The sequence below is a fragment of the Schistocerca cancellata genome, chromosome 10, assembly GCF_023864275.1.
Source record: "Schistocerca cancellata isolate TAMUIC-IGC-003103 chromosome 10, iqSchCanc2.1, whole genome shotgun sequence".
Classification (NCBI taxonomy): Eukaryota; Metazoa; Arthropoda; class Insecta; order Orthoptera; family Acrididae; genus Schistocerca; species Schistocerca cancellata.
Window position 1 is genome coordinate 221,469,890 of NC_064635.1, and position 9,690 is coordinate 221,479,579.

The 9,690-nt window shown below is 42.6% G+C and overlaps 1 non-coding gene across 1 annotated transcript; it reads right to left on the reverse strand.

Annotated features, from left to right (window-relative positions):
• Window positions 1-1,275: 1,275 nt before the first annotated feature.
• Trnae-cuc (transfer RNA glutamic acid (anticodon CUC)) lies at window positions 1,276-1,347 on the reverse strand. Its single transcript has one exon. It is a non-coding gene; the product is annotated as a tRNA-Glu (tRNA).
• Window positions 1,348-9,690: the final 8,343 nt, after the last annotated feature.

Sequence of the window (9,690 nt, forward strand, 5' to 3'; positions counted from 1 at the left end):
CGCTGAAGGTAATTCTATGCTTCGCAATGTACATTCTGTTAATACGTTACTGAAAAGGCAATAGATCATACTATTATTAATTTTCTATTCATTTCATTTGATGTTACAGGTTTTCACAGCTAAAGGCATTTTTGCTACCACGAAGCAATAAGGTATTTGTTTATGTAGACGATTTACCTATTTCATGTTCTTCTTCGGACAGAGAATTAGGCTAGGGAAACGTTCGGAATACAGAGTCCAAGAGGAATAGGTTTGAAATAATTTTGCTTATCATATTCGATGTTTTTTGGAAAGATGATTTTTTCGAAAGGCTGTAACTGTTTCATTAATGATTTAAACAATAAAACACTGCACCAGTTACGTTTATTTATTCCCCATTACAAGTTCTACTTCACTAATGTAGAGTTCTTTCTTTTTCTATTTTGTATACAATAACCTGAACTCTTAAAAAAACACGAATGCAGGACAAGAAAAGCAGAGCAACGCACACATGCAGATATCACACACAATACCAACGTAAATTCTAGCAGCACTTGAAAATGGGAAAAAGCTTCTGAAAAGCGTTTTACTGTGCATGTAAAAAACTTAACTGGTGCATTGGTTTCAGTTGAGCAGCAGTCGTTACGCTTCAATTGATACAGGCGAAGAAAGATGCTCGATGAACCTAAAAGCGAAAGTGTAGAGTAACTATTTTCTGTCAGTAACAGGTAACGACCTAGAAACACCGGCACTGACAAAGGCGAGTGTTCATTAATTACAGTGTGCAGCGGAGGCAGATTCTGTGCATCTCTCTCAGGAACGAGATGAGGAACTAACTCATCAGAGGAAGAATTCTAAAATAGACTTTCCTGGAAAAGTCACTAGTCTGAAATCGTAGCACGCTGTCCATCCAGACTCCGACAGGGAAATAGAATGGTTCAGTGCAGAACTTGAAGGCACAAAAGAACTTGAAGGCACAAAATAAGCTCTGGAAAATCCTAAAACAGATAGTTGTACTGTATGAAGAGGGCTTTTCGAACATTGTGGCACCTGATGGCACAGACCCGAGTAAAAGTGGAAGAATACGGAAGAGGTCTTTATTAAGCAGTGGAGGGATAACGACTTTACAAGAAGACGAATATTAGCTACGATGTACTGAGGTGGGAATGCTGTGACGAAAAAACTGTGTTAGGTCTTCACCCATTGTTAGTTAAAAACAACTATTCTACAAATCTACTTCTACAAGAAACAACTACTCTACAAATCTACTTCTTCATTTAAGCCAATTAAAAACAATTCCGGTACCGGGAATCGAACCCGAGCCTCCTGGGTGAGAGCCAGGTATCCTAGCCACTAGACCATACCGGATCGACGTGATTAAAATGATGAAAGATGTTATTTATCGCTGGCCTTATAATAATCATAATTTTGTGCGGAAACATGTGGAGAGGTGTGACTATCTATCTGGGTATGGCCTCAGCTGGCAGCAAGCCACAATGACGCGTGTAGTCGACTTTTAGCGGGCCAGAGAGCTGCCCGCTGTGTTCCTTTATAGAGAAGGTCCTCTGAGAAATATGGGTATGGGTTTCCCCACTGTCTTCGTGGTGGTCTTAAACTGATGTTTTTTTTTCTTTTTTTACATTTCTTCTCACTCACTTCTATGCCTTTGTGTCGTGTTTCATTATTTATTTGGAATATTTACGGAAAATTCCTCCGGTACTTGGAGGAACATAGACATTTTAAAAACTTAAACATCGTTTGATGTTTTCTTCAGATGAGCACCAACAGCCGTTAAATACTTTAGAAAATGCATTTTAACCTTCAGCTGTTTTATTTCTCCCATAATCATCTACCGTTTTCGGTCACAGACAACCAACACTGGGTGTATGGTAAAACAGGTGAGTGAAGACATATGCAACTTTAACTTTTGTAGTCCTGTCTTCCCCATTTGCGTGTAATATTACGGTATATCGATAATTTTTACTTTATGGACCGTCTGACAGCAACTGAATGAAACACAATTTTATTGCCATACGAGTTTCTCCTTTCTTTTCTGCCAGGTATCTTCAGTGGCCTGGAATATGTACATATGACTGCTATTTAATTTACATTTTGGTCAATATAACTATAGGTTATAATCAACCACCAGAACTGTTTATGACCTATAGGTACAGTGACCAAAATGTAAATTACATAGCAAACCTATGTACATATTCCAGGCCACTGACGATGCCTGGCAGAAAATAAAGGCGAAACGCGTATGGCACTAAAATTGTGTTTCATTCAGTTGCTGTCAGACGGTCCACAAAATAAAAATTATCAGTATACCGTTATATCCCAATTTCCTTTTAGCTGACACAACATCAAGGCTATGTTTTTAACTGATCTGTTTTGCCTTACACATTGTGATGATGGTCTATGAGCGAAACTGCTAGATGATGCATAGGTTAAATAAAACAGCTGATGGTTAAAAAGCATTTTCTAAAGAACTTAAATATCAGTACCGATGTTCGACAATAATATTTATTGCTTTATGAGAATGGCCTAGAAAGCCGACCACCAGTTTATAACGAATTGTAAAATAAATACTATTGTGGAACATCAATAATGTATATTCAAGTTTTTAATTATTTGGAATCTTTAGACCTTCTCTTTACTATTTCTACAGTGGAATCTTAAAATTTCTGAACATTATGTTTCTAAAAGCAACTCCAGTTATCTGTCACATGGAGTCCATTCATGTGCTTCTTTCTTAGGTTTAAAAAAAAAAGAAAGTATCGTAAATCACTAGCTACGCTTCTACGAAAATCCTTTATTATACCTATCAGTTTCGATTATAGCTAATCATGAGGCAGCCAGGTTCTGTTGTAACGGTTCAGAATGTCCAACGCCTTTGCTGTGTCATGGAATCACTGCCTTTAGGACGAATATGGGTGCTTCGCTTATTACGTAGGCTTTTCTGAGTCCGGCATTTTTATGTATAACACTACAATCCTGCTAATATCTTAATTACATCGCAACTAGTTTCAACACTTTACGTCACCACCTAAAAGATTTTCGTGATTAAAATGGTATGTACTACATTTCCATAATTTTAAAATACGGTAAACTGTTGAGTGTATCGATGCGGATTACCTGGTTTCCGGATTATCCGTGCATAGTTCTGTGATTTTTGGAAAAAATAAATGAAACAAAGGTTGAAGTATTTTGCCATATGCAAAACGAATATTTCCAGTTGTGACAGACAGTAATGCATGTGCGTGGCGTTTTGCTACTGGAAGACGATGGGGGCCTTAATACCACCGACTGATATCCCAGAAATATTTTTCCGTTCTTCGGCGGAAAAAGTGGTCCCTTTACCCTTGTAACATGTCCGCGACAGATTTACTGTCTATACGTTTCCGTACCGGTTTGCTTAGGAGCTAAAGGCAGGTAATTTCCAATTCACGTAAAGCAGATACCAAAAGAAATAGATACAGATATTTTTCTTTTCTTCTGCGACGATCTTCTTAGAATTCTTGCTCTGTGTGCAAACGGAATGAAAGAAATATGAGAACGAAGTCTTTCACGACGGTACTGATATGTAAAACATTCTCGGTTTTCTTACCGCGTCAATGCTGGGTAAAACCTCAAGCTTTCGACGATAGCTTCCATCATCATCGTCAGGAGCAACTGACTGTCTTCACTGCTGCTGTGGTGGCCTTTTATAGCCCGTGGACGTCTTCTGATTGGTCGGCTTCTGATTGGTCGGCGATTTTATCGTCATGCTGACGATATATTTATGGTCTGGCGACACGACACAGAAGCTCTCGAACAATTCATGGAACACATGAACAGCATACATCCGAACATCCGGTTCACCGTCGAGATGGAGAAGGAAGGAGGGCTGCCATTCTTAGAACTTTTAGTACAACGACAGGCGGACGGGCGTCCCGGCCACTCTGTGTACCGTAAGCCGACGCATACCGATTTAGAGCTTAATGCACAGAGTTTCCATCATCATGTTTAGAAGAGAGCCGTTTTGAGCACGTTGGTATACAGAGCAAAAACTGTTTCTGGCGAGGACCACTTGAGGTCCGAAATTAACCACCTGAAGTACGTGTTCCGAAAGAATTGCTGTGGTGCACGTGATACACGAGGGTTGTCCTGAAAGTAAGTTCGGATCGGTCGCGAAATGTAAACCACTGGGAAAATCCGGTAAAGCTTTGCACAGGTGTGTTGGACAGTGTCTCTAGTATGCCCGTCGATCGTGTCGCGTCGCTCTTTTCAGCAGCCTCTCCCGCCAAGTACGAGGGCCTGGTCATGCAGCCCACACAACACAACTGTCGAGCAGTCCCTTCCTCGTGCCAGTTCTCGGCCGCGCACTTACACTGGCAGTGAAGACGCTCCTGCGGCGTCTCCGACTAGAAGTGACCGATCACCCACAACACAGTCTCATCTCTGCTCACAAGAACCGCTGGTTATGAAGACAAAATTTTTCCAAAGACAAAGCACAGGCGGCTGCTTTCTATGACGAGGATATTCCAAAGTTGATACAACACTACGACAACACTCGAAGTTGGAGCGGCGACTACGTACAGAAGCAGGTGGAAAGTGTGTGCAAATAAAACGTTTCTGGCTTTCACCGGGGTTTCCATTTCGCGACCGATCGCAACTTACTTCCTGGACAACCATCGTAAAAGCAGCGTTCTCCAAGAAAAAGGAAACGTGAAAGTGCTGCACACTCACAGGATGAAACACCGATTGCGGTTCTTTCTTTCTGTGGCGCTACATCCAGCAAAACAGGAAGAGTCCCGGGTAGAAGGGGTATAAGACCGATTTTTCGTCCTCCTAAGAAAATTCAGAAGATGACGCGCCCTGTTAAGGAGAGTCTCGACCTCAGGAACCCTGGAATTTATATCATCCCCTGTGAGTGTGGCAGCAATTATATAGGTCAGAACATTCGTACCGTTTCCGACCGCTGTGCAGAACACCAACGGCATATTAAAAATAGAGAACTGGAGAAATAGGCAATTGCGGAGGACAGCCTAACGAACAAACATAAAATACTGTTCGATGAAACAAAAATTTTGTCCGAAGCCGCCACATACTGGGATTCTGTTATTAAGGAGGATGTTGAAATAAGAATGAGTGAGAAGAACTTTAGCCGTGATAGTGGATACTATCTGAGCGGTGCACGGAAACAGGCGCTTGATACATTGAATCAGCAGAGACATTCCTTGCAGGGTTTACGTTCCCACAGAAGCGGTGGCGCCACCAGCGCATACATTGACACCGTCTGCGACAGCATTACGTAATCGCCGACCAATCACAAGCTGACCAATCAGAAGCCGTCCACAGGCTATAAAAAGGCTACCACAGCAGCAGTGAAGACAGTCAGTTGCTCCTGACCATGATGATGGAGGCTATCGTCGAAAGCTTGAGGTTCTATCTCGAATTGATGGGGCAAGAAAACCGAGAATGTTTTACACAGGAATGAAAGGAAATTGTTAAATATCGTAAGGTACTTTCCCACCTGCCTACAGGTCTCAATAAAAATTTCTAAATGTATCACTGACAATGAGTGTTAACCTCTGTCATATTTCATATTGTTAAGATATGAGTAAGCATGTTGTAAACTGGGATTTCATGAATATTTCAAAGTGATATGTAAATATGTTTGTTGATTGTAGATATTAAAAAAAGGTGCTTTTAAATTACTGTAATGAAATGAAACGCTGGTAAGTCGTAACGCACTACATCACCTAACCTAAGACTGTTATATTTGCGGTAAACAACTAACTCAGTTTCCTTTGTCTATAGACCCGGAATCGCGACTGATTGTTATGTACTTCTCCTTCCTTATAGTCTACGATCACAGTGCACGATAGTTCCTTATGGAATCAAATCAGGTAAGTAGCAAGTGCGGGGAATTCAAGTTGAAATGGCTGCAGAAAAGTGACAAGAAATTGAAATAAGAATAGGAGGACTGATTCAGCATACTGAAAAGGAATAACGGTCTTTGGTGAAATTAAAAGCAAAGGCGTCAAGTTTAAGTGTGCAAAAGAAATTCCACTGTCAAACGCAGCAGAGAATGCGTAAGTGGAAAGGGTACGCTGAAGGCCTTTACTAGAGGGTACGCTGAATGTCTTTACGAGAGGGAGGAACTGTCTAGCATAAGAGTAACTGGGAGTCGACATGCAAGACATAAGGGATCCAGTTCTAGAGTCAGGAGTTTAAAAGAGGTCTGGAAGACTATGGATCAAATAAGGTGGCAGGCATAGACAAGACTGCTTCGGAGTTTCTAAAATCACAGCGTGAAATGGCAACCAAACGACTATTCAAATTGGTGGGTAACATAAATGAGTCTTAAGGCATTCAGTCAGGCTTTCGGAACAATGTGATCCATACAATCCCGAAGACAGCAAGGGCAGGTAAGTTTGAAAACTATCGCACAATCAGTCTAAATCTCATGCTTGAAATTGCTCACAACACTAATGTGAAATAGAAGTACAGAAAAGGAATTTGACCTTCTGTTAGGTGATGAACAGTTCGGCTTTATAAAAGGTGAAGGCGCTTGCTTATGCAACCCAAGACTAAAGGAATTTCAAGCCATCTTCATAGGATTTGTCGATCTAGAAAACGCGATTGACAATTTAAATGGTGCAAGACTTCCGAAATTCTCAGTAAAAGAGGTGTAAATCACTATGGACAGAGGTGTAATATAAAATGCACAAGAACCGAGAAGCAATAATAAGACTGGTGTAAGGTAACGAGACTGTGCAATGAGTTTGGGGAACACACTGCTGGCCATTAAAATTGCTACACCAAGAAGAAATGCAGATGATAAACGGGTATTCATTGGACAAATATATTATACTAGAACTGACACGTGATTACATTTTCACGCAATTTGGGTGCATACATCCTGAGAAATCAGTACCCAGAACAACCTCTTCTGGCAGTAATAACGGCCTTGATACGCCTGGGCATTCAGTCAAACAGAGCTTGGATGGCGTGTACAGGTACAGCTGCCCATACAGCTTCAACACGATACCACAGTTCATCAAGAGTAGTGACTGCCGTATTGTAACGAGCCAGCTACTTGGCCATCACTGACCAGACGACTTCAGTTGGTGAGAGATCCGGAGAATGTGCTGGCCAGGGCAGCAGTCGAACATTTTCTGTATCTAGAAAGGTCCGTACAGGACCTGCAAAATGCGGTCGTGGATTATCCTGCTGAAATGTAGGGTATCGTACGTATCGAATGAAGGGTAGACTCCCGGGTCGTAACACATCTGAAATGTAACGTGCACTGTTCGAAGTTCTGTCAATGCGAACAAGAGGTGACCGACACGTGTAACCAATGGCACCCCATACCATCACGCCGGGTGATACGCCAGTATGGCGATGACGAATACACGCTTCCAATGTGCGTTCACCGCGATGTCGCCAAACACGGATGGAACCATCATGATGCTGTAAACAGAACCTGGATTCATCCGAATAAATGACGTTTTGCCATTCGTGCACCCAGGTTCGTCGCTGAGTACACCATCGCAGGCGCTCCTGTCTGTGATGCAGCGTCAAGTGTAACCGCAGCCATTGTCTCCGAGCTGATAGTCCATGCTGCTGCAAACGTCGTCGAACTGTTCGTGCAGATGGTTGTTGTCTTGCAAACGTCCACACCTGTTGACGCAGGGATCGAGACGTGGCTGCACAGTCCGTTACAGCCATGCGGATAAGATGCCTGTCATCTCGACTGCTAGTGACACGAGGCCGTTGAGATCCAGCACGGAATTCCGTATTACCCTCCTGAACCGACCGATTCCATATTCTGCTAACGGATCTCTACCAACGCGAGGAGCAATGTCGCGATACGATAAACGGCAATCGCGATAGGCTACAATCCGACCTTTATCAAAGTCTGAAACGTGATGGCACGCATTTCTCCTCCTTACACGAGGCATCACAACAATGTTTCACCAGGCAACGCCGGTCAACTGCTGTTTGTGGATGAGAAATCGGTTGGAAACTTTCCTCATGTCAGCACGTTGTAGGTGTCGCCACCGGCGCCAACCTTGTGTGACTGTTCTGAAAAGCTAATCATTTGCATATCACAGCATCTTCTTCGTGTCGGTAAAATTTCGCGTCTGTATCACGTCATGTTCATGGTGTAGCAATTTTAATGGCCAGTAGTGTATGTACCGCCAAGTCCCATTAATGTGACTACGTGTCAGAAGCCAGAGAAAGCACGTTTTCAGTGCAGACAGCTGCGGGACGTGCAGGAAGAGAGTCAGTGGCGTCCTGGAAGGTACCGACAGGGACCTGGAGTCATGTCGGCTCCAGAGCCGCGGCTGAGGGTCCGTGGACCGAGCAGCTCGATCAAGGTGGACCCACAGGTTCTCAATCGGGTTTCAATGCGGGGAGTTTGTTGGCCAGGGGAGTACGGTAAACTGATCCTAGTGCTCTTCGAACGACGTACGTACTCTGCAAGGTGTGTGACAGGCTGCATCGTACAGCTGGCAGATGACATCCTGCAGAATGATGTAGGGTTGGACATGGTCCCAGGGATCTATGCACACTTTGCCGAGATCACCCTGGAAATGCCCTCCAGCCTGGATCCTTCCGAAGGCTAGACAGACCAACGAAAAAAAATTTTTTAAAAACATTTTTTACTTTGATAGCTGATATTTATAGATTTATATGAGCTAAATCCAAATATAGCCTTAGTTTTTTGTATCATCCATAGTTTTCGAGCAATATGCTTTTTAGTGTATAGCATAAAAATCTTATATTATAAAGTAAAGAGGGAAATAAATGAAATGCTTTGTTAAATCATAAACAAGGTTTGTATCTACAGTAAGCTACTAGAAACAATGATGTGTTAATAGAGGTTTCACTTTTCAGCTGAAATTGGTTTGTATTTTCTTTCTCTTTTTTCTTTTAAGCTTCTTGTGTAGCTTTTTCTACGATGAGTCGCTTGGTGAACTTCTCGGTGAAGTGACCAACTGTAGTCCCCCATCAAGTTGGTGTTCCAGCGGCCTTGGTAGCGTTTTTCAATCACTAGTTTTGTATGAATCAATAAACAGCTTCCAGTCTTCCTTTTTTTATTCAATACCAAACTCATTCATCAGTACACTAAATCACATTCTTGTTGAAAAAACGTGGAAAATTGCTGCTCTCTCTTTCTACTCTTGTATGAGGGTCACTCCAAAAGAAATGCACACTATTTTTGTAAAAATACAGTTTTCATTCTGCATGGGTGTAAGTTTTACAGTGTGTAGATACATCCTTCCCACTTGTTTTCAAACTTAGTTCAACCTGTTCCCGTGAGTGGCGCCGTCACAGCATGTCTTCAAGATGGCTGCTACACTTGACGTGCTGTCATAGAATTCCTGTGCTGTGAAAACGAGACAGTGGGAAACATTCACAAGAGGTTGAAAAAGGTGTATGGAGATGCTGCTGTCGATCGCAGTACAGTTAGTCGGTGGGCAAGCAGGTTACGTGATGAAAGCGCGTACGGCAATATTGAGGATTGTCCTCGCAGCAGCAGGCCTCGTACTGCACACACTCCAGACAATGTGCAGAGAGTTAACGAGTTGGTGACTGCTGACAGACGCATCACAGTGAACGAATTGTCACGCTACGTTGGGATAGGGGAAGGAAGTGTTTGCAGAATACTGAAAGTGTTGGCGTTACAAATGTTTGTGCCAGATGGGTTCCCGGGAT